Genomic DNA, 19,921 nt, shown 5'->3' on the forward strand with positions numbered 1-19,921 from the left:
ACTAGCGTATATCCAGTAAACTTATGATTCAGTTAATTCATCATATGTTGATCTTTAATCAGTGCATCAGAACTTCATTAACCATATAAACATTAACCAGGTGCAGTAAAAATAGAACAGATCATCACACACATGAACACCAAGATATAAGGTGGAAACCCAATGCAGGACAAAAACCACCTGCTGCTGTCTTCTTTTAATATAAGAAAAACTCGTTTACAATCTTGTACTAGTGCAGACTCATACCGCTATGCAGGCACCCACGTGCAGAAGGCTACAACCTTCTCTCATTCTCCAGATTCTACTGGAAGGAATCTACAACCCCTTTACTCTTGTACTAGCCAATATGTTTACTAGTATGTAGGTGCCGGCCTACAGAAGGCTATAACTCTCTCTCATTTTCTAGCTGCTACTAGAAGGGAGCTCCAACCCCTTGGCTCTTGTACTAGATGATATGTTTACTAGTACGTAGGCACCACCCTACAGAAGGCTACGACCTTCTTTCTTCCTCCAGGGACCACATTTCATAAATTTTCAAAATGGATACTCTTGGAACACAACACCATAATCTGAAGGCCACGTTTCATCCAATTTTCATACTAGACCCATCAACAACATTGAAGCTCAAAATCAATCACCACTACAATACAACCATTGCATTAACCAATCATTAAATACTCAATCATCAATCTCTGAATCACCCACAACTAAATCACTGAAGGCCTGTCATCAAAACACAGTCACCAGAACACAGAGCAGAACCCAGAACTCTGCAACAACCACTAGAACCAACTGCAAATTCAAATATCATATTTCATAATGTATACGCTACTCTGATGAGCCGAACCAGCGTGTATACGTGCTTTTATCAAAGCGAACCTGCATACAGATCTACAAATACTAACTTAAGCACTTCACAACTATTTCAGAATTCAGTCATACCTAGATCATAACATTTGCAGAATAAAACATGCGTCAGTATTCAGATCTAGTCTATCCATGATCAAACCACATAATGATAATACATTCCAAGCCTTAAGATCCCGATCCATCATCCATCATCATCCACATAGGTGCATCCTTGGTTCAGATCAAGCAAAGCATCACAAACCCATAACCTGCATACTAGATCTCACACTTCATCAGATATTCAATTCTTGCACGCTTGGCCTAATGATCTTCTCCTCCTTTTATAGTTTTAGTCCTTTCTCAATACCATGGACCAAAACCAATACCTTGGACCGAATACCTATGGTCAATACTTCGGACCAGATACCTTGGACCAATACCATGGATCAAAATACCATGTACCAAATACCTTGGACCAAAACTTAGTTTTCCAAGATATATGCGCCTTTCCTTTTGTGAAAGTGCGTGTGTATGTTATATGCTTCTTTTGGTCTATTAACCTGTGTGTATATGCTTCTTTGTCAGGGTGAACCTGCGTATACCTCTCTATGATCATTAATTCTTTGCTATTGACCTGTTGCACTATGATCTATCATTTGAGTGAGTTGCCATCAAGGACAACACCTATATCATAATGCCAACACTGTAGATTTTGATTCTTCCTCCTTAAGCTCAAACTCTATCTTCTCAGTTTCCTTTGGTTGGAATTCATGTTTAATAACATCTTTCACCTTTGTGAACACCACATCTCGGCTGTACACAACCTTCCTTGTTACTGGGTTCCAAAGATTATAACGCTTCAAACCATCCTTATTCCCAATAAAGATGCAATTTTTAGATTTACTATCCAACTTGGTTCTTTTCTCCTTTGGAACATGTATGTATGCATCACATCCAAATACCTTCATATGTGAAAGAGAGGGTTTCTTACTAGTCCATACCTCTTGTGGAGTCTTATCCTCTAACGCTAATGAAGGTGATTTGTTGACCAGGAAACATGCTATCTCCAACGCCTTTGCCCAGAATTCCTGTCCTAACCCGGCACCACTGAGCATGCTTCTTGCCCTTTCCATAAACGTCTTGTTCATTCTTTACGCAACTCCATTTTGCTCAGGTGTGTATGGAGTAGTTTTCTGCTATGCTATACCACACTTCTTACAAAATTCTTCAAATTCCTTGCTACAAAACTCTCCACCATTATCTATCCTCAACACCTTTATCTTCTTCTCTGTCTAGTTTTCCACTAGAGCCTTAAATTATTTAAACCTATCAAAGACTTCAGATTTCTTCTTAAGGAAATATATCCATGTATTCCTTGAGAATTCATCTATAAATGATACATAGTACACAGACTTACCCAGTGATGGAACCTTCACAGGTCCAGACACATCACCGTGAACAAGTTCTAATATATGTTTCGCCCTCTTACCACCAGAGGGGAAACTCACTCGATTCTGCTTCCCATATACACAATTTTCATAGAAATCAAAACCCAGAGAGATATTACTCATACCTTCTACCATACCTTTACCATGAAGTATTCGAAGGCCCTTCTCTCCAATATGTCCAAGACTTTGAGGCCGCAGCATGGTCTTCTCTCCAGAGACCACTAGATTTTTTGCTCCTCTTTTAGGAACCATAGAACTGTTGTACCCATCAACAACAGTGCTACCTTGCAGCTTGTACATAGTTCCAATCCAAACTCCCCATATCAATATCGCTGCTCCCTGAACCATATTGCAGGTATCCTTCTCGAACACTATTTTTACACTTGCATCATCCAACTTGCTCACAAAAATCAGATTTTTGGCTAATGCAGGAATATGCAGAACACCTGGAAGTGTTCTAACCATTCCACCTTGCAACTTCAACTTTACTTTTCTGCGACCAACGATTCTAGCCTTCCTATCATCTCCTAAGAAGACATCACCACCATCATATTTCTCATACTCGCAGAACCACTCTATATGGGGAGTGAAGTGAAAGGATGCACCTGAGTCAATCAACCATGCCTCATGATCTACATGTGTATTTGAAGAAGCCAAGTACACATCCCCACCTTCATCTGAAGTGGTTTTCGCCTCTACAGAAGGAGCATCATCATATACCTTTCCTTTATCAGGAGCTTTAGATTTACAATCCCTTTTTTAGTGCCCTTCCTTTCTGCATTTCCAACACACCATCTTTATAGGTTTTCTTGGAGATTTAGATCTCCCTCTAGATTTATAACTCCCACTCGATGACTTATTTTTGTTTTTGTTCTGGGACTTTCCTTGTACAGATACAACATCACCATTCTGGATCTCCATATTTTTTTGTCTCGTCTCCTTCGTTAGTAAGGATGATACTATTTCATCAAACTACAAGGCAATTGTATTGCTACCTATTGCAATAATCAAACTATCCCACAAATATGGTAGAGAACACAACAAACTAATGCACTTAACTTGATCTAAAATTTTAAACAGATAATAACTGACTTACCATAGTATTAAATGCGTTCAGATGCTCTGTCACCGAGTCTCCATCTTTCATCCTCAAGTTATATAGCTTTTTACATATGAACAATTTATTCACTAGAGACTTAGATTGGTACAAAGTCTCTAACTTTTCCCACAAAGCCTTTGCGGTAACTTCCCCTGATACATTCAACAATACTGAATTTGAGACACACAATCGTATTGTGCTCTTTTCCTTCTGATCCAACTTCTTCCATTCTTCATCAGACACTCTCGTTTATTTAGTACCTGGATCTACCATAATCCACTGATCTTTATCCACTAACAAATCCTCCATCTTGAGTTTCCACAACTCAAAACTTTGGCCATTAAATTTCTCGATCTCTATCTTTCCACTGCTCTCCATCTTCTTTCATCACCTGAATCGATCTCGCAAATCTCACACTAAAAAGGGTCTACCACAGGCCCGAGCGAAACCCCTCAGTAACAAAGGCATCCCCTTGAAGCCAAAATAGCTTTGATTCCAAATGTAGGTTTTAACCCCGTACAGAAATTACCTACATACGAATTCTAAAAGACTAAAAATAAACAATGTGATATCATAACACATAAAACACATATACACAGATATTTCCTCTGGATTCCAAAACTAGGAATACCAGCTTGATTTTTCATTATATTCCTTTCAATGTTATAATACATATTTATACATGCGGAAGCATCCAATACCATGGACCGAAAACCATCACATCCAAAACCATGTGAGAAAATCATGCACAAAACCATAGGTAGGTTCACCCAACCTAATATAGGGTCCAAAAAACAAAATTTTCCGAGGCGTTGCCCCAGACCCCATAGAGGGGGATTACCTGCACCCCTCAAACCCCCTGTGACCCCCCAGCTATGCAATCGTTGCAACAAAGGGGGGAATCGACCCCCCCTCTAAACCCCTGTTTAACTACGTGGGTTAGTCGTGGAAAGAATATAACACAACCCAACATTGAGTACTGGCTCAGGCTTGCCTAGGAAGCAGTGAGACATATAGAGATAGTGCAGAGGTTGCTCAGGCTTGAGCAAAGCATTGTAACCTTCTCATATTTTTCGATTAATGAAATATATAGATAGGAGGGATTTTTAGTTGTGGCTTTCCCTAAGAAATCATTGTGTAATTTGTTGATTGAATTCTTTTTCTTGTATGCTTAGTGATTGCATGATCGTTTAATTGTTTCTGCTGATGAGTAGAGTAGATTCAAGTCTATTATTTTAGCATATTATAATTAGAATTTTGAATCTACAAGGAATTTATACATGGTATCAGGGTAGAAATCACTATAGAAGAGGAGAATACAAGTTTGTCTTTTGTAGGTGAAATCGAATTTGTAGTATCATACTTCAGAGCCAATAGGATGTCATTCTACATATTGAGACTCAAATATTCCCTTGAGGGTAGTTAGAACTATATTTCTTGGAAGGACTGGATGTAGGTAGTGTTGGAAGATAATGAGCTTAATTAATTCATATACAAAGATATTCCTAAGCCTCCAACAGCTGATGCTCAAGATATGGCAGGGTGGAGAAAATGTATTGCAAAGGCGAGAAGGATTATCTTAGAAGGAGTTCAATATCATATTGTATCAAACCTCCATGGTAAGGAGAATCCATATGCAAAGTGGAATACCTTGAAAAACATGTTTCAAAATAGCACTGACCAAAGGAAGCTAGAACTAAAGGACAAGCTCAAAAAAATCAAGATGGAGAAGGGTGACAGAATACCAAAGTACTTGACCAAATTATCCCAATGTGAGTATGAGCTTAGAAGTGGGGTGTGATTGTTTCCAAAGATGATATGGTCAGCCTGACACTTCTAGACTTTCCCAAAAGCTGGCATGACTACCAGGACTCAGTAAATATGAGGGAGAAGCTACCAGAGTGGTAGTGCTTGTATTTTGACTTGGTGCAAGAAGAGTTTTGACAAAACATCAAAGATGGGACCTCATCCAAAGAAGTGGAAAAGGAATTTGCATTAGTCACAAAATAAAAGAAAGCCAAGGGAAATCAGTCCCAAGTAGAGGAGGGAAAGAAGGAATACTTGTCCAACATCAAATGTTTTCACTTTCACGAGTTCGAGCACTATGCCACGAAATGTCCTTAGAACAAAGCAAGCAAGAAGGAGCCTACAGTAGCAGTAACATGAGGAGCTCTCAATTCACAATTAAAACTTGATTTTACTCTCATTGCATGCATGGCAAGCACTATAATGAGAAGCATGTGGTATCTCAACAATGGTACCTTGTTCCATATGTCAGGGAATAGGGATCTATTCAATGACTTGGAGGAGAAATATCTCAAGAAGAACATAGAGTTTGGAGATGATGGGAGGTATAGCATGACTGATATTGATACAGTTACTTTTCAGATGGAATCTATCTTCCCTCTCATACTCATAAATGTGATGTATGTTCTAGGACTAAAGAAGAATCTGGTTTCCATCATTGTATTGGAAGACTATGGCTACGATGTGATATTTAGCAAAGGGAAGGTTTTCCTTAGACACATCGCCATGGGAATGTGAAAAAAATCGGTGTGAGAGTTAAGAATATATATGTACTTGAGGTACAAGATGCATGCAAAGCCTTGAGGAGCAATGAAAGTTTAGAGACTTGGTGGTTGATAGGGAGCATGAATTACCTCTCAACATGTAGCCTCAAAAGAAACCTCAACAATTGTGGAGCAACCACAATTGGAGAAGTAGAGAGAGGTTGAGTGGAGACATCCACTCAAGAAGAGTCCTCTAATAGGGGTAAATTTCGAGCCAAGTGGGTAGAGGGAGCACATGCATCCATACCTCCAGGTGAGAGGTGGGGCAATGTGAAGCAATAGTCCTAAGTGTGCAAAAATTTGGGCAGCGTCCATTCTGGTGCTTTTGTCTCATGGGTCATTACCTTGCTACAGGACCCAATAGTATTCAGTAGTAGGAGGATCAATGTTGGTCAGATAATAAGGAGTACATAACAGATTTGACATTAGAGCATGAGGCTCAGTAGAAGAGTCACCAACATCACATTTTTCCTAGTAGAGAGTTGCAGATTGATTCAATGATTATTTTTATCTATTTTTGGATGCTTTTCAGCTACAAATGTTGTAGTAGAAATAACAACAATGATAAGTGTTGCATGCAATACATTCCAAAGGTATTGGATTGGTATAGATGTGAATTACTTTCTTGTTGAGAGGGAGTGTTGAAAATTGCAACAAGAAAAGTTGAAAATACAATAAGAAAATCCTAATTTAATTTTGTCCTTGAAGTAAATTGGGAATAAAATTGTAATTCCACATCTCATGACGACTTGTATTACTTAACTAAGTTAATTTAACTTAGTTGGTATAGTTAATTCCAGTTGAGGGTCTAACTAGAGTTATATAGAGTGCCTCCTACATTATAGGAGCCCTGGTTGCGTTTATTTTGAGTTGTAATTAATTAATTTAGTCTAAAAGTTAGTTAAAATAGCTCCAATTGTTGGAGGAAATATTGGGAGGTCTAGTAGTGTGGTGTTGCATGCAGTGGAGTATGGTGTTGCCTATAGTGATCAACTAGTAAACTGATGATTCACTCATAAATAACTCATGTATGTCAGATTTGAGAGTTACCCAGTTGAGATTGGAGTTCAGGGGAAACATACTATTAGTTGTATGATCATTCAAATTGTACAGGTGGTGAATGCAGTAAGAGGAAGGCCTATGAGGATTGAACAATTCATATTGAGGAATTTCCCTAATTAATAGGGGGATAATTCCTTGAGGAACAAAGCAAGGAAATATGGACTTGAAAAAGTAGAAAATTGGTTAAGTATTGGCCAAGGCTTGTATAGGAAGCAGTGAGACAGATAGAGATAGTCCAAAGGTTGCTCATGCTTGAGAAAAGTATTGTAATCTTCTCATATTTTTTTACTAATGCAATATATAGATAGCAGGGGATTTTAGCTATGGTTTTCCCCAGGAAATCATTGCATAATTTTTTGGCTGAATTCTTTCTCTTGTATGATTCTTGATTTCACAATTGTTTAATTGTTTCCACTAATGAGTATAATAGATTCAAGTCTATTGTTTCAACATATTATAATTAGCAATTTTAATCTACAAGGAATTTCTACATCAACTACACTGAGTTGTGATCCTAGTTATACCAATTTTTGGTATGATAGTGGCCCAAAAGAAGTGCATTTATCACATTGAAATTCATAAGAAAGTACAAGATATTATGAAAGAACATGAATAGTAAAATTAATGGCTTAACAAAAAAGATGCTAAGAATAATAGATTGGGCATAGAGAAAGAGATAATTTATATGAAGGAGAAGTTGAGTCTTATGATGGAGCTACTAAAATGAATCCAAAAGGAAAGTCAAATGGTCTAAAGATATATTAATTAGAAGGATATTAAGGCATAAATTAACTGTTTGGTTCAAAGAAAAAGAGAAGCTAAGAGTTGATAAAGGATATGAGTGCAAGAAAAGGTATGGAAAGTAGTCCTTAGGGATAGAAAAATCAATATTCATCTACGAACTTGAGTGAATACAAATGTTTGATGAAGAAGATGCGGATGAGAGAAAAAATAAGAGTCTCACAAAAAGGTTTGATAAGTTCAGTCCAACATGAAGGAGAGATGCCAACTCTAGAACATCAAGAGAAGCAAGTGAGACAAAATTTCAATATAATTATTTAAATGCATGTGTGATTATACAATATGAAGAGGAACACATACAAGAAGATTTGATAAAGGAGAAAGATAAATAATTGTCTCTTGAAGATAAATGTAAGGCAAATGAAACTCATGGACCTAAAGTTTAAAGGTAGAGGACAAACCAAAGGAAAATTTAAATATTTTGGAAGGTGGAATAGACAAAAATAAGATAGGTAGCCTCATATAAGATCCACTGGAGGTCAAAACTAGTATACAAGTTGAAAGGAAAAACAATTCAAATGAAGGAAGTACCTTGTTCATGGTAGCATCACAAGTCCTATCTTGTTTTGTAGATCTTGTAAAAATAAATAATTCAGATAATTTTTTGTATTCCAAGTGAAGGTATGATATTCATAAATATGATATTAAAAATAATTCAAGAATTAAGGTAAAATAACTATAAAAAAATTAAGTGTATTTACATGTGAAAGTAAAGTAATTCTAAATCAAGCAAATAGGCCTTGGGATCCAAGAAGAGAAGACTTAGCAAATGTACCTAAACTTGATGATGATCCAATTTTAAATTTCGAACAATAACTAATTAATAATAGACAAAGGAAATATTTATTGAACATTAAATAAACCATGAGCAAGATCCTATGATGAAGTTTCTTTTCTTTGGTAGTCTGATGTAGTTGCATTTGTAATAAATGTATTTTTGTTTAATGTTTTATCCTAGGTTTAGATACTTTGGCCTCATACACATATGGAGGAATATGTTTGTATATAGCCTCCTAAATGTCACATAATGAGCTAAATAAATATAATTTACTAGTCTTACCATATAGTTAGGGGTGTTAGAATAAGAATAGGATTTTTTTTTTGATTTTCCTAAATAAGGGAAGATCTCAACAAGATCCACTTGGATACAAGTCATATTCCTTATGATATATATAAAGAAGTTGTAATATTTGTAAACAAAAATGATGGGAGCTATGAGTGTTTAATAGAAATAAGGCTTGTGTTATGCTCCATAAATCCAATTCTTCTTGTTTTGAATATGAGTGTTTATTTGACTATAAATCCAATTGCAAAAAAAGTTTCTCATTCCAATTCATCCAATTAAGATGTTTATATACACATGCATTCAAATCAATCAATGCATACTCAATTTTATTCAAGAAAAATTATATCCTATAGTGAATGTCATTCATCAAAGATGTACAGAAGAAATATCAATCCTCATGATATACTCTAATGTAAGAAGCTAAGGAGCTATAATTATTCCCCATCCAACCATACTCTACAAATCCAAGATACCTATTCACATATGGATTCCATGCAAAGCATGATAGCACACCATCAATTCATGATTTCCTTGTGTATGGCGAAAGCGAGAGAATGACAAATCCACTTGGTAACTTCATCAAGCATTCATATATCCATCCTAAAAGATGACAAAAGTTTCCCTAGGTAGTAAAGAAATCCATTTATGTTGCATTAGAATGACTTCAAAGAGACCAAAATTTCCAACTTGAGATAGGCTAGGATCTCATACTCATAATAAATAAATATCAAATATACAAGGTACATAAATCCATAAGAAAAAACTCAATAAATATGTCTAGAAGTTATATGAATGCTAATCCATTATGTTAGTCTATCATAAAATGATCCCTTCAAGCTACAAGAATAATTATGCTCTTTAAAACAGGTTTCAATTCAATTTGTACACAATTATAATAATTCATAACTATCAAGGAAGCACATATAACAACCCTTAGGGATGTCATTATAGGAAATCCATCACAAGATGGACTAAGTCCAAGTTGGATGGAAAATGAAGCTATGAAAAACTCATAACCAAAACTTGGTTTTTTGTACACCTTACATTGAACATTATAGCTATGTTTTCCGTAAAACACCAATTTCAACAATGTAATTTCATGAACATATTTTTTCCACTAGATTAACTCAGTTAGACAAGTAAGCCCACGGAAATCATTCCTAGTGCATGTGATAAATATTTAGCATAGTTCACACGGAGTTCACTCAAAATTTAATTAACTATGAGATTCATCACAATCAAGAATTTATCAATCTCTTGCATACACGAAAACGAAATGTTATGAACCTTGAACCTTAAAAATGATAAGAAACCAATAATTGCAGTCCTCTTCAAGGAGGAAACCCCATTTTACAATGAATAAAATGTGCAAGACAATATTTGATGATGCTAAGACTAGGTCTCCTTAGTATATATATATAAGAGACAAAGGGTAGACTTATAATAAAATGGGACCATGAAAGGTTATAGCCTACATAACAATATAAAAATAGAAATGTAATCACTAAATATCTAGGGCTTAATAAATATCTTTAAGGTTAACATGGGGATTGTATAGGGAGTAGTAGAAGTTAAATTGATGGAACTGAGGGAATCCCACTAGATGGCATTCAAAAGGGAAAAGCACTAGTGAAAGGAGAAAAAGGTTGAGTGCCCCCACTTAGACTAGGAGCGAAGGTAGATCCAATAACTACCATGCTAGGTGAAATGATAGGGATAGAAATAGTACCTCCTCCTTCAGCTGAAGGAGTATGCATAGTAGCGATATTGATAGCCACACTAGTGCTACTAATGTTGGCCATGAAGAAAGAAGGAGAGTGAAGAGGGCTACCATGTCTATCAGTTGGAGTACCAATGTATGATACAATGTAAGGAACGTCAGAAGGAAGAGGTTCTGTAGGAGTCCCAGAGGATCTGTGTTATAGAATCATTAAACACTCCTATAGTTCTGATGCTTTGGTATGGCCTTGGGAAACCCTTTCCCATACAAACTTGATCATTTATGAAAAAATAATATGTTTAATTCCATATATGACTCTTCCCTTTCAAAATCGCGTACACACATGGGTACCATAATACAGAACCCACGTATATTATTTAGAATATGAAAACATAAAATAATATCCTATTTTTAAGTGGGGTTTATGGGTTTCACAGAAACCCACCTACAAGAGCCTGTGGCCTACCTGAATCAATTGATTTCTGGTGGTATTTATATTCCTCATGGGAAGGCCTAAAAATATCAAGGAGATATGATATCGACATTATAGTATTTTTGGTCCCCAGATCAAGTCTTATTTTCCCTATGCCTCCTACACTCCCAATCATAGGAAACCCTTTTTTCCTTGCATAGATGCTCATCCTTCATTATATGGCATCCTTTTGCACATGCTTGAGAGGTGATATTTGAGGCTTAGGCTAGATGGATCCGAAGGAAGGTTTCATTGGTGCCATGGTCGGATCAGGTTGTATCTCTCCACTACTCTTTATTGATATCAATAAAGAAGCTTTGTCTAGTTTCCAATATGTTATGATCTCATGTTTTTATGATTCATGTGTAATATGTCATTATTTATATGTTTATGATTGATGATCTAACATGTTTATTATGCACACACTTTGAACTACTTGCTATGTATATGCTTCTCTAAATTATGTTGCAGGTATGCTCACTTGGGAGGAAGCAGAGGGTTTGGACCCTACGGGATCAACATCAAACATAGGACCTATGGGTACTCCTCTCAAACCCAACTTTGGTAGTTTGTATAGTTTGTTTACTTGAACTTATGCTTCTTTTTGATTATCTACCTTCAATCTGTTGAGGTTGTCAACCCTTACCTTAGGGAAGTTTTTCCCAGCAACAGAACTAGCAACTCCACTGGGGAATACAGTCACGTATTTCCTAGAAGGGTTTTGTTTCCCTTGATCTAGTATTTTCTTTCTTGTTTCTTGATTTTTCCAGTATTTTTAACTCATTTATAGTCTAATATTTTGGATTAGGTTTGTCTTTTTTTATTTTTCCCTGTTTTTCTCTATATACACTCTTTTTGTTGTACACAAAAGTGTACATAAATAGTTTCTACCAAAGAAACTAGTATATACACTAGTTTCTTCAGAAACAGTCGCATGTATACGTAGGCCTGTTATTTCACAATAACGTATATTTGGGAAAAATTGAATTTTTCAAGTTTTTCCTTCAGTTAGGGGTGTAGCCCAGTTTTTTCTACTTTCTTGAAGTCATCTACACTCTGGAATGGTCTTGTTTCTTGCTAGTGTCGATTTCTTTATCTCATTTTGCAAAACAATGTTTTCAAACTATGGTTTACATCCTTTCAAAGTTGTTTCATTTGAGGTTTGGGTTTCAGATCTTCTTTGTGAAGTATCTGATGTTCCTATGCTTTTGGGACAATGAGTTGGTTCTCAACTAGCTTATAATCCAATTTTTTCATTACTTCACTTTGAATTCTTGAATTTGACTCATTTGGTTTTTTTTTTATTATTTGAGAAGGGTCTTTGAAATGTTGGTTCAATGAAGGATTTTGGTTCTATGAAATCTTTTGGTCTTTTTGACTCTTTTACGTATCTTTTAGATCAATTTTTTCAAGTGTTTTGGTCTCTTATTCACTTTAGTCGGATAATATTGGTGATTGTTTATGGCTTGTGAAATTTGGACTCTTTTAGCTTGATTTTGATCTTGAAGTGATTGATTTCTTTTCTTTCTTGAAACTTTTGTCATAAGTCCTTAAAAAGAAAAGGAGAAAAACAATTTTTTTTTCCTTTCTTTTCTTTGGTTTTTTGGTCTTTTTGGCTTTTCAAAAAGTGTGAAAATCTTTTCTTGAGGTTGAAATTTGCTTCATTTGGGAGATATTTTCTTAGATATTTGTTTCTCCTTGTTTTTCAAATTTTGGCTTTTTGTCTTTGAAATAACACATTTGTTTGTTTAGAGAATTCCATAAAATCTTTCATTTAGGCATTTTAGTATGCGTTAAGGTAGTTTGCATTTTAGTCATTTTAGTCTCTTTCGATGGATGTTGAATATGTGAGTGTGCTTAAAGGAAAAAGAAAATAGTTTTTCTTTCATACATTTCTCATAGAACCTTGTAGAGATCACTTTTAATTGAATAAAAAGAAGTTCCATTTGCATGTAGCCTAGTTTTCTATTGGTTTCTTTTTGCATCACAACATCACAAGTTGCACTTCCGCTACCCTTGACCTAAATAACAACCAATAAAATCAAGTGCTTAATTTAAAATGAACTAGATTTTGTTTTTGTCATAGATACATCAATTAGTATAGGGAATTTAGGGCCTTTGAATAGGTGTGTGGAGAGTAAACTCTCCAAGGCAACTCTAAACTAAAACATATAAGTTGATTAAAGAGTGCAAATCCAATATCGTTAGGTTGTCCGAGAATGCTCCTCTAATAGAGGAGTTAAGCACGAGGACGATTGAAGACAAGGAAATAGAATTACCCCCTCTCCTACTTGTTGGATCCCATGCCCACGACTGTTCTGCCCAACCTCTATTTACGAGCTGGTGACCTTAGTTTCCTATCCTAGGGACTGCATAGGTGACTATGGGGGGGATGCCCATGGTATCTGATAGAGACGTTGCATCAATTTCATATTAATTTTGGAGGGTACCCTTGCGAAGCTCGGGTACTTGCATCGGAAAAGGCTATTGTCTATAGGTCAGTGTAACTATTTATGATACCTACGCTGGTAGGCTTGGGTCGTAATTATCCCAAACTGTCTTCGGAATGTCCTTATCTTCACTTTATTGTATTTAGGTGTCTCGTCCTAATCACCCAAAGCAGAAATAATTGGAATCCGCTTGTTTGGTTTTATCTTTAGGGACTTTTTAGTGAGTTCTCTTTTCTCCTGGATTTCCATAAGTTTTTATTTTTGAGCCTTTAAAATTTTCTCTTAATATTTAAAAGTGGTTGATCGCCCAGTTCATCGGTCTAGGAGGTTTCATGGGATTTCACCTGAGTGTCGAGCCTTCATCTAGAAGGCATATGAGAAATTCTGCTAGTGATTTTAAACCAGTAGTAGGTGACACATCAAAGATTAACCCTTCTCCAGGGGCTCTCATTTCATAGGATGAACCTAGTTCAGTTTATAATTTGGAAGAAAACACTATGGTCCTTGCTAGGGTTCTCTTCTAATCAGAAGACAAGGTGGATATTGAATATGTACCTTACGTTGTAGAATACATGGGTATGCCAACTCACAGGCCGACAAGCCCTGTTCACTCTCCTTTTTTTCCGATGGACAATGTTAGTGGCGTAAGTATGGCTACTAGTACTTCTGGTGTGCAGACCCCTCCTTTAGTTGCAAGAGGGGGTAATATTCCTATCTCTACTATTACACCTAGTACAATAGCTATTGGCTCTATGCCCATTCAAAGTTTGAGTGGGGGCACCCAACCTTCTGCCCCTTTCACTGGTGCCTATCCTTATGGGATTCCATCTAGTGGGATTCCTTTAGTTCCTTCAACCTTCCCATCTACTATTTCCACATCCATGACTTCTATGCCAAGTGGTTCAACATATTTTCAGGGTTTCACTTTTGGAAGTGGTCATATTCCTCCCAATCCATATTTGAACTTAGGATCAGTACCTTTCTCTAGACATGCTTAGAATGTTAATCCTTTGCAAGGATGTCAAGGATTGGAAAATCCTTCTGTTAGTGGTTTAGGGGTTGGGAAATTATCCCATCTATTTGGTCAACAAGGGAGTATGCCCTTCCCTTCTATTGGGACCTCACAATTATTTCCTTCGCTAGCTAGTGCATAGAATCCTTATCAGGGGATTTCCCCTTCTTTCCATGTTCTGTTGGGAGGAAATTATCCTATGCATGGTTACCCTGTGGTAGGGGGTGGATACCCTACGAATACTTCTAGGCCACAAGGATTTCCTTATGGTTTAGGTCCTTCTACGAGTAACCTGGGGCAACCTAATGCCTCTCCAAATTCAAGATACTCTTTTTCTAATGTCAGAAATCTTGCTCTTGGTGGGTGGAATTCTCATATTCCTCCACACTTACCATTCCTGACAACTTTGAACTTTCCATATCTTTCAAAATTGGCAAACAATTCGATCTGATACAATTCATCTTGGCCTCCGGTCCCCACCAAATTCCATTTGATATTCTGAAATTCGAAGGGAAGTGTGGATAAGATCCAACTGATCATATGACCATGTTATATTTCTGATGTTAATCTAACTCCTTGATTGATGATTCGATCAGGCTGAGATTATTTCAACGCACCCTAACTAGAAATGCTGTAAAGTGGCACATTGAGATTAAAGGGGGTACCTTTTATACATTTGGCAAATTGGCTACTATGTTTCTAAATCATTTAAGTTTCCTATCTGATATGATGTTGGAACTGAGCTTCTAGCCAATTTTGAACAAGACAAGACAACTCATATTTCTAACCACATCCAAGAGTGGTGAAAAAGGAAGAGACTAATCAATTCATATATCCCTGATGAGTTTATTCTTGAATGGTTTTTGAGATATTTGTAGCCAGAGATTTATAAGGATGTGTCACTATTTAGAGTGTTCATTGAAGAACATGCCATATTTAGAGCCCAGTAGTTAAATCTCATCTATTCTCAGTCTGGAGTCCTTTACAAGATTCTTCCTGATGCTCCTTGATCAAAGATTGATCTAGCCAAACCTAATCTAGGACCCCTTGCTGATGGAATTGTAGGGTTAATCGATAGTAGTACGGATAACTTGTTGAATCAATTGCAACAATTGTCTTTACAATCTGCTTCTCCAGCACAGGCTATGTCTTCAATGTCTATTCCTTCCCAACCTTTAGTAGTCAATATTGTCCAATCTTTAAATCCCAAAGGAAACCAATAGTGCAATGGGAAGAAGAAGGGATATGGTAAGAAGAAAGTTAAGGTTGGGAAGGGAAATGTAAACAAGCCCAATAATGATATTGGAGAGGGAAAAAAGGAATCAAAAAAGAAAGTAAAATTCCCATGCAAGTTATGCAATGGGGATCATATTACCCATATTTTCCCTAAGATTCAGGATGCTCAGTATTTGTTAGCTCAGTAGGGTTCTTCAACTCGACAGGTTGTGCTAACTAACGCTTTTCCCCAAGGGAAGCAAATGCTTGCTGGTGCTAATGCTAGTACTGGAACCCACATAGGGGGAAACCAGGATGGGGAATCTACATCGAATGTATATATGGTAAGGTCTCATGTTGATGTTGCTACAAGATCACATGATTATGGTGAGCCGGAACATTCTAATGCTAAGGATTATTTCGATATCCCAGAGCCACTCCATATAAAGAGGCTTGTGGTTGAGTCTATACCTCAGATGCAGAAAGTCTCTACAAAACATTCAACTATCAATCCCAACACTGGGGATTCTCAGAACCATTCTATTGTCAAATATCTGGCTCAGAGCCCCTGTGCAATGTCAGTGTTAGAGGTACTCCAATCATGTCCTACATAAAGGAGTGCATTTCTCACTATGATAAGAGAAGTAGATACAAATAAATCTCTCATTATTACATTTGATATGTCAAGTGTTAAGAATAGACTCCCTCATCACATGGATTTCTAGATTAAATCTACATATCGAAATAATATTATCTTTTTAACTATATTTGATAATGGAGATTCCATGTGCATCATGTCGATATCATGTTGGAAGGCTATCGGGTCTCCGAAAGTTGTTCCTTCCCCTAATATCCTTACTGCATTCAATGGTAATTCTCACAGGCCTCATGGAATTCTTCCAGACTTTCCAGTCTGTGTTGGGGGTAAGGTTGTCAATATTGAGGTAGAGATAGTTGATGCCAACCTTTATTATAATATTTTATTGGGTCAAAATTAGGTTTGTGCAATGGATTCCATTGTTTCATCGTTGTTTCACATCTTATTCTTCCCTCATAAAGGGATAATTGTTACAATTGATCAAATGGATTATTCTCCTAATGATCCCAATGCATCCTCTGACTCTTCTATCCCCTTGGTGAAGAACACCAAGCAGCCTGTCAAGAATTTGGGAGTTGGAATGTATTCCTTGTTGATGGGTGCTTTTGATATTCCTCCTCCTATTGCTCATATTAATTCCATTTCATCTTGCAATATTGCTCCTCGAAAAGGTTCATTCAGAACTCATTATTTTTCTGACCCTTGGCCCTTAAAAACCCCCTATTACCACATTAGAAGAGGGGAAAGTAGGTGGAATGGAATTCCTATGTCTGCAACATAAATCACATACCAATCTATTGTGAATTCTACAAATTTTGACCCTATTCCTCCCCCATCGGAGGATTTGGATGGTGATGTGGCTCTAGTTTGTACTGTTGACTCTACTTCAGCTATGGAGTTCCTTAACATCATCTTACCATTCGAAGAGGAAATTTTAGAAGCAATGACTAGTGCATAAATACCGTGGGATGATTTGCATCATTAGTAATATTTTCTCCATGATTTTCATGAAGTTGAATCAAATTTGTCCAATCCTTCTTCAATTGGAAGTGTTCATAAAATTATAAATCCTTTAGTCCCATCACAAATTTTTGCCGAAGGTAATATATTTAATACATCAGAACCCATTCCAGTGAACATGTCGAGGAATCCCAATATCATCGAGAATATCTTCATCGAAGATGAATGTTCCCCTAAAGAAATCAATATTTATACTGACTTCTTTAAGGAGTTTCGAGATGAGTTTGCTTGGTTTTATGAAGAAATGCTTGGAATTGATCCATTTATAGTTCAGCATGAGATCAAAACATACTAAAATTCTATGCCTATATGACAAAAGCTTCGAAGGATAAATCCTAGGAAAGCTACAACTATTAAGGCTGAGGTTGAGAAGCTACTTAAGGCGGGTTTCATATACCCCGTTCCTCTAACTGAGTGGGTATTGAATCCAATCCTAGTTGATAAAAATCAAGGAATGATCTGGTTATGCATCGAATTTAGGGATTTGAATAAGGCTTGTTGTAAAATAATTTCCTCACTCCATTTATCGATTAACTCATTAATGAGTGTGCTGGAAATGAGGTATTTTATTGCATGGATGGTTTCTCGAGTTATAATCAAATAATTATTGGTCCTAAAGATCAACACAGGAGAACATTTATTTTCCCCTGGGGTACTTTTGCGTACAAGAAGAAGCCTTTTGTCCTAAAAAATGTTGAAGATACTTTTCAGTGGGCCATGGCTTATTATTTCCATGACATTAAGCACATAATAGAGGCATATTTGGATGACCTAGATGCTCGTTCACGAAAGAGAATAGATCATCCGAAAAACATTCATTTAGTTTTTGAAAGAGGTCATCACTATAAGATCAAGTAGGACCCTAATAAATGTGTTTTCACTGTCACATTTGGTCAGTTATTGGGATTCATTGTGTCCAATGAAGGGAGTCGTGTTGATCCATTCAATGTTGAGGAAATACTTCAGTTGCCTCCCCCGTTGACTGTTCGTAAACTTCAAAGTCTCAAAGGAAAAGCCAATTTCATAAGGATATTTATCGTAAATTATGATGAGATTACGAAAGGATTTCCATTTCTTTGGGATGATTTCGCTCAATGATCTTTCGATGCTTTGAAAAACGCATTGACCTATGCTCCTTTTTTGAGTCCACTCGATTATAGCAGGGATTTCCTCTTGTATCTCACTTTAGCATAATCAACCATTGGTATGGTTCTAGTTTAGGAAGATGATGCTCTTAGAGAGCATGTGATTTATTATCTGATGTGAGGCTTAGTTAGTCCTGAACTTAGGTATTCTCATATAGAGAATGTTCTTTGGCAGTCATTCACACTGTCCAACGGTTCCGTCATTACATTCTGCTTAGAAGAACTTTTGTGTTGGTTGATGTCAACCCATTTCAGTTTGTCCTCAGTAGGCAAGTGATTGGGGGAAATTATAATAAATGGGTTGTCATCTTACAAGAATTTGATGTCAAATTTAGGTCAGCCAAGTCTAAATTTTTTTCGGTATTCACGGAATTGATTTCAGAGTTTCCTTGTGAATAGGATGTTGTTTATGAAGAGTCATTTCCTAATGAACATATCTTCCTAATATCTTCATAAGATCCTTGGTTGGAGACATCATAGTATATCTCTAGACTTCGAAGTTCCCTCATATATTTTTGAAGGATGGACGTAGAAAATTTCATTACCTAGCTAAAAATTATATTATTATCAATGACACTTTGTATCATCGCAGGATTGACTCAATCCTCAGGAATTGTTTAACCCTAGAAGAAGTTGAGCCTATTATAAATTACTGCCACAATGGATCTTGTGCAGGCTAGTTTTGGCCATCGATTTTCAAATATTGCATTGAAGTGGTAAAGAAGTGCCATCTTTGTCAAGTATACACTCAGAAAATGTGCTCTCACCCAGCTTCACTTTTCCCTGTCATCACTGTTGTTCCTTTCTCTAAATGGGGCAATGATTTTATGACTTATAACCCAGCTTCGACTAAGGGTCACAAGTACATTATCATAGAAGTAGACTACTTTATGAAGTGGGTTGAAGCTATGCCTACTTTCAATAACGACTGTGAGACAAAAAAAAATTTCCTATTTAACCAAATCATTTCACGTTTCAATATTCCAAGGGAGATTATCGTTGATCATGATAGTTATTTTTAGAATAAGATTATGTTTGAGGCTTTAAAATTTGGATTTCGACAAGAGCATTCGTCTCCATACTACCCTCAAGCGAATGGATAGGTTGAAGCTGTAAACAAATCCCTTAAAACTATCCTTTAAAGGACAATCAATAAATCTAAATCTAACTAGAACATCATGCCATATCCTTCACTTTGGGCATACTGGATGTCTGTCAAGACCACCATGGGTTTTACTCCCTTTTAACTAGTTTATGGTTTGGAATCAATCTTCCTTGTGGAATGTGAGATCCTGTCTCTTAAATTAGTGGTTCAACTTCTTCTAGACATTACCAGTCTTGAAGAATGCCTTATTCATTTGGAACATCTCGATGAGAAGCGTGAGGATGCAACC

At 36.5% G+C, this 19,921-nt stretch overlaps 1 pseudogene; it reads left to right on the forward strand.

Moving 5' to 3' along the window:
- The first annotated feature begins 16,027 nt into the window (after positions 1-16,027).
- The window catches only part of LOC149169738 (DNA mismatch repair protein MSH6 pseudogene), a 153,220-nt pseudogene continuing 149,326 nt past the window's right edge, over positions 16,028-19,921 (forward strand).

The sequence above is a fragment of the Pinus tabuliformis genome, chromosome 4_2 (assembly GCF_031772625.1).
Source record: "Pinus tabuliformis cultivar Carrire ecotype Pingquan chromosome 4_2, CPIR1, whole genome shotgun sequence".
Lineage (NCBI taxonomy): Eukaryota > Viridiplantae > Streptophyta > Pinopsida > Pinales > Pinaceae > Pinus > Pinus tabuliformis.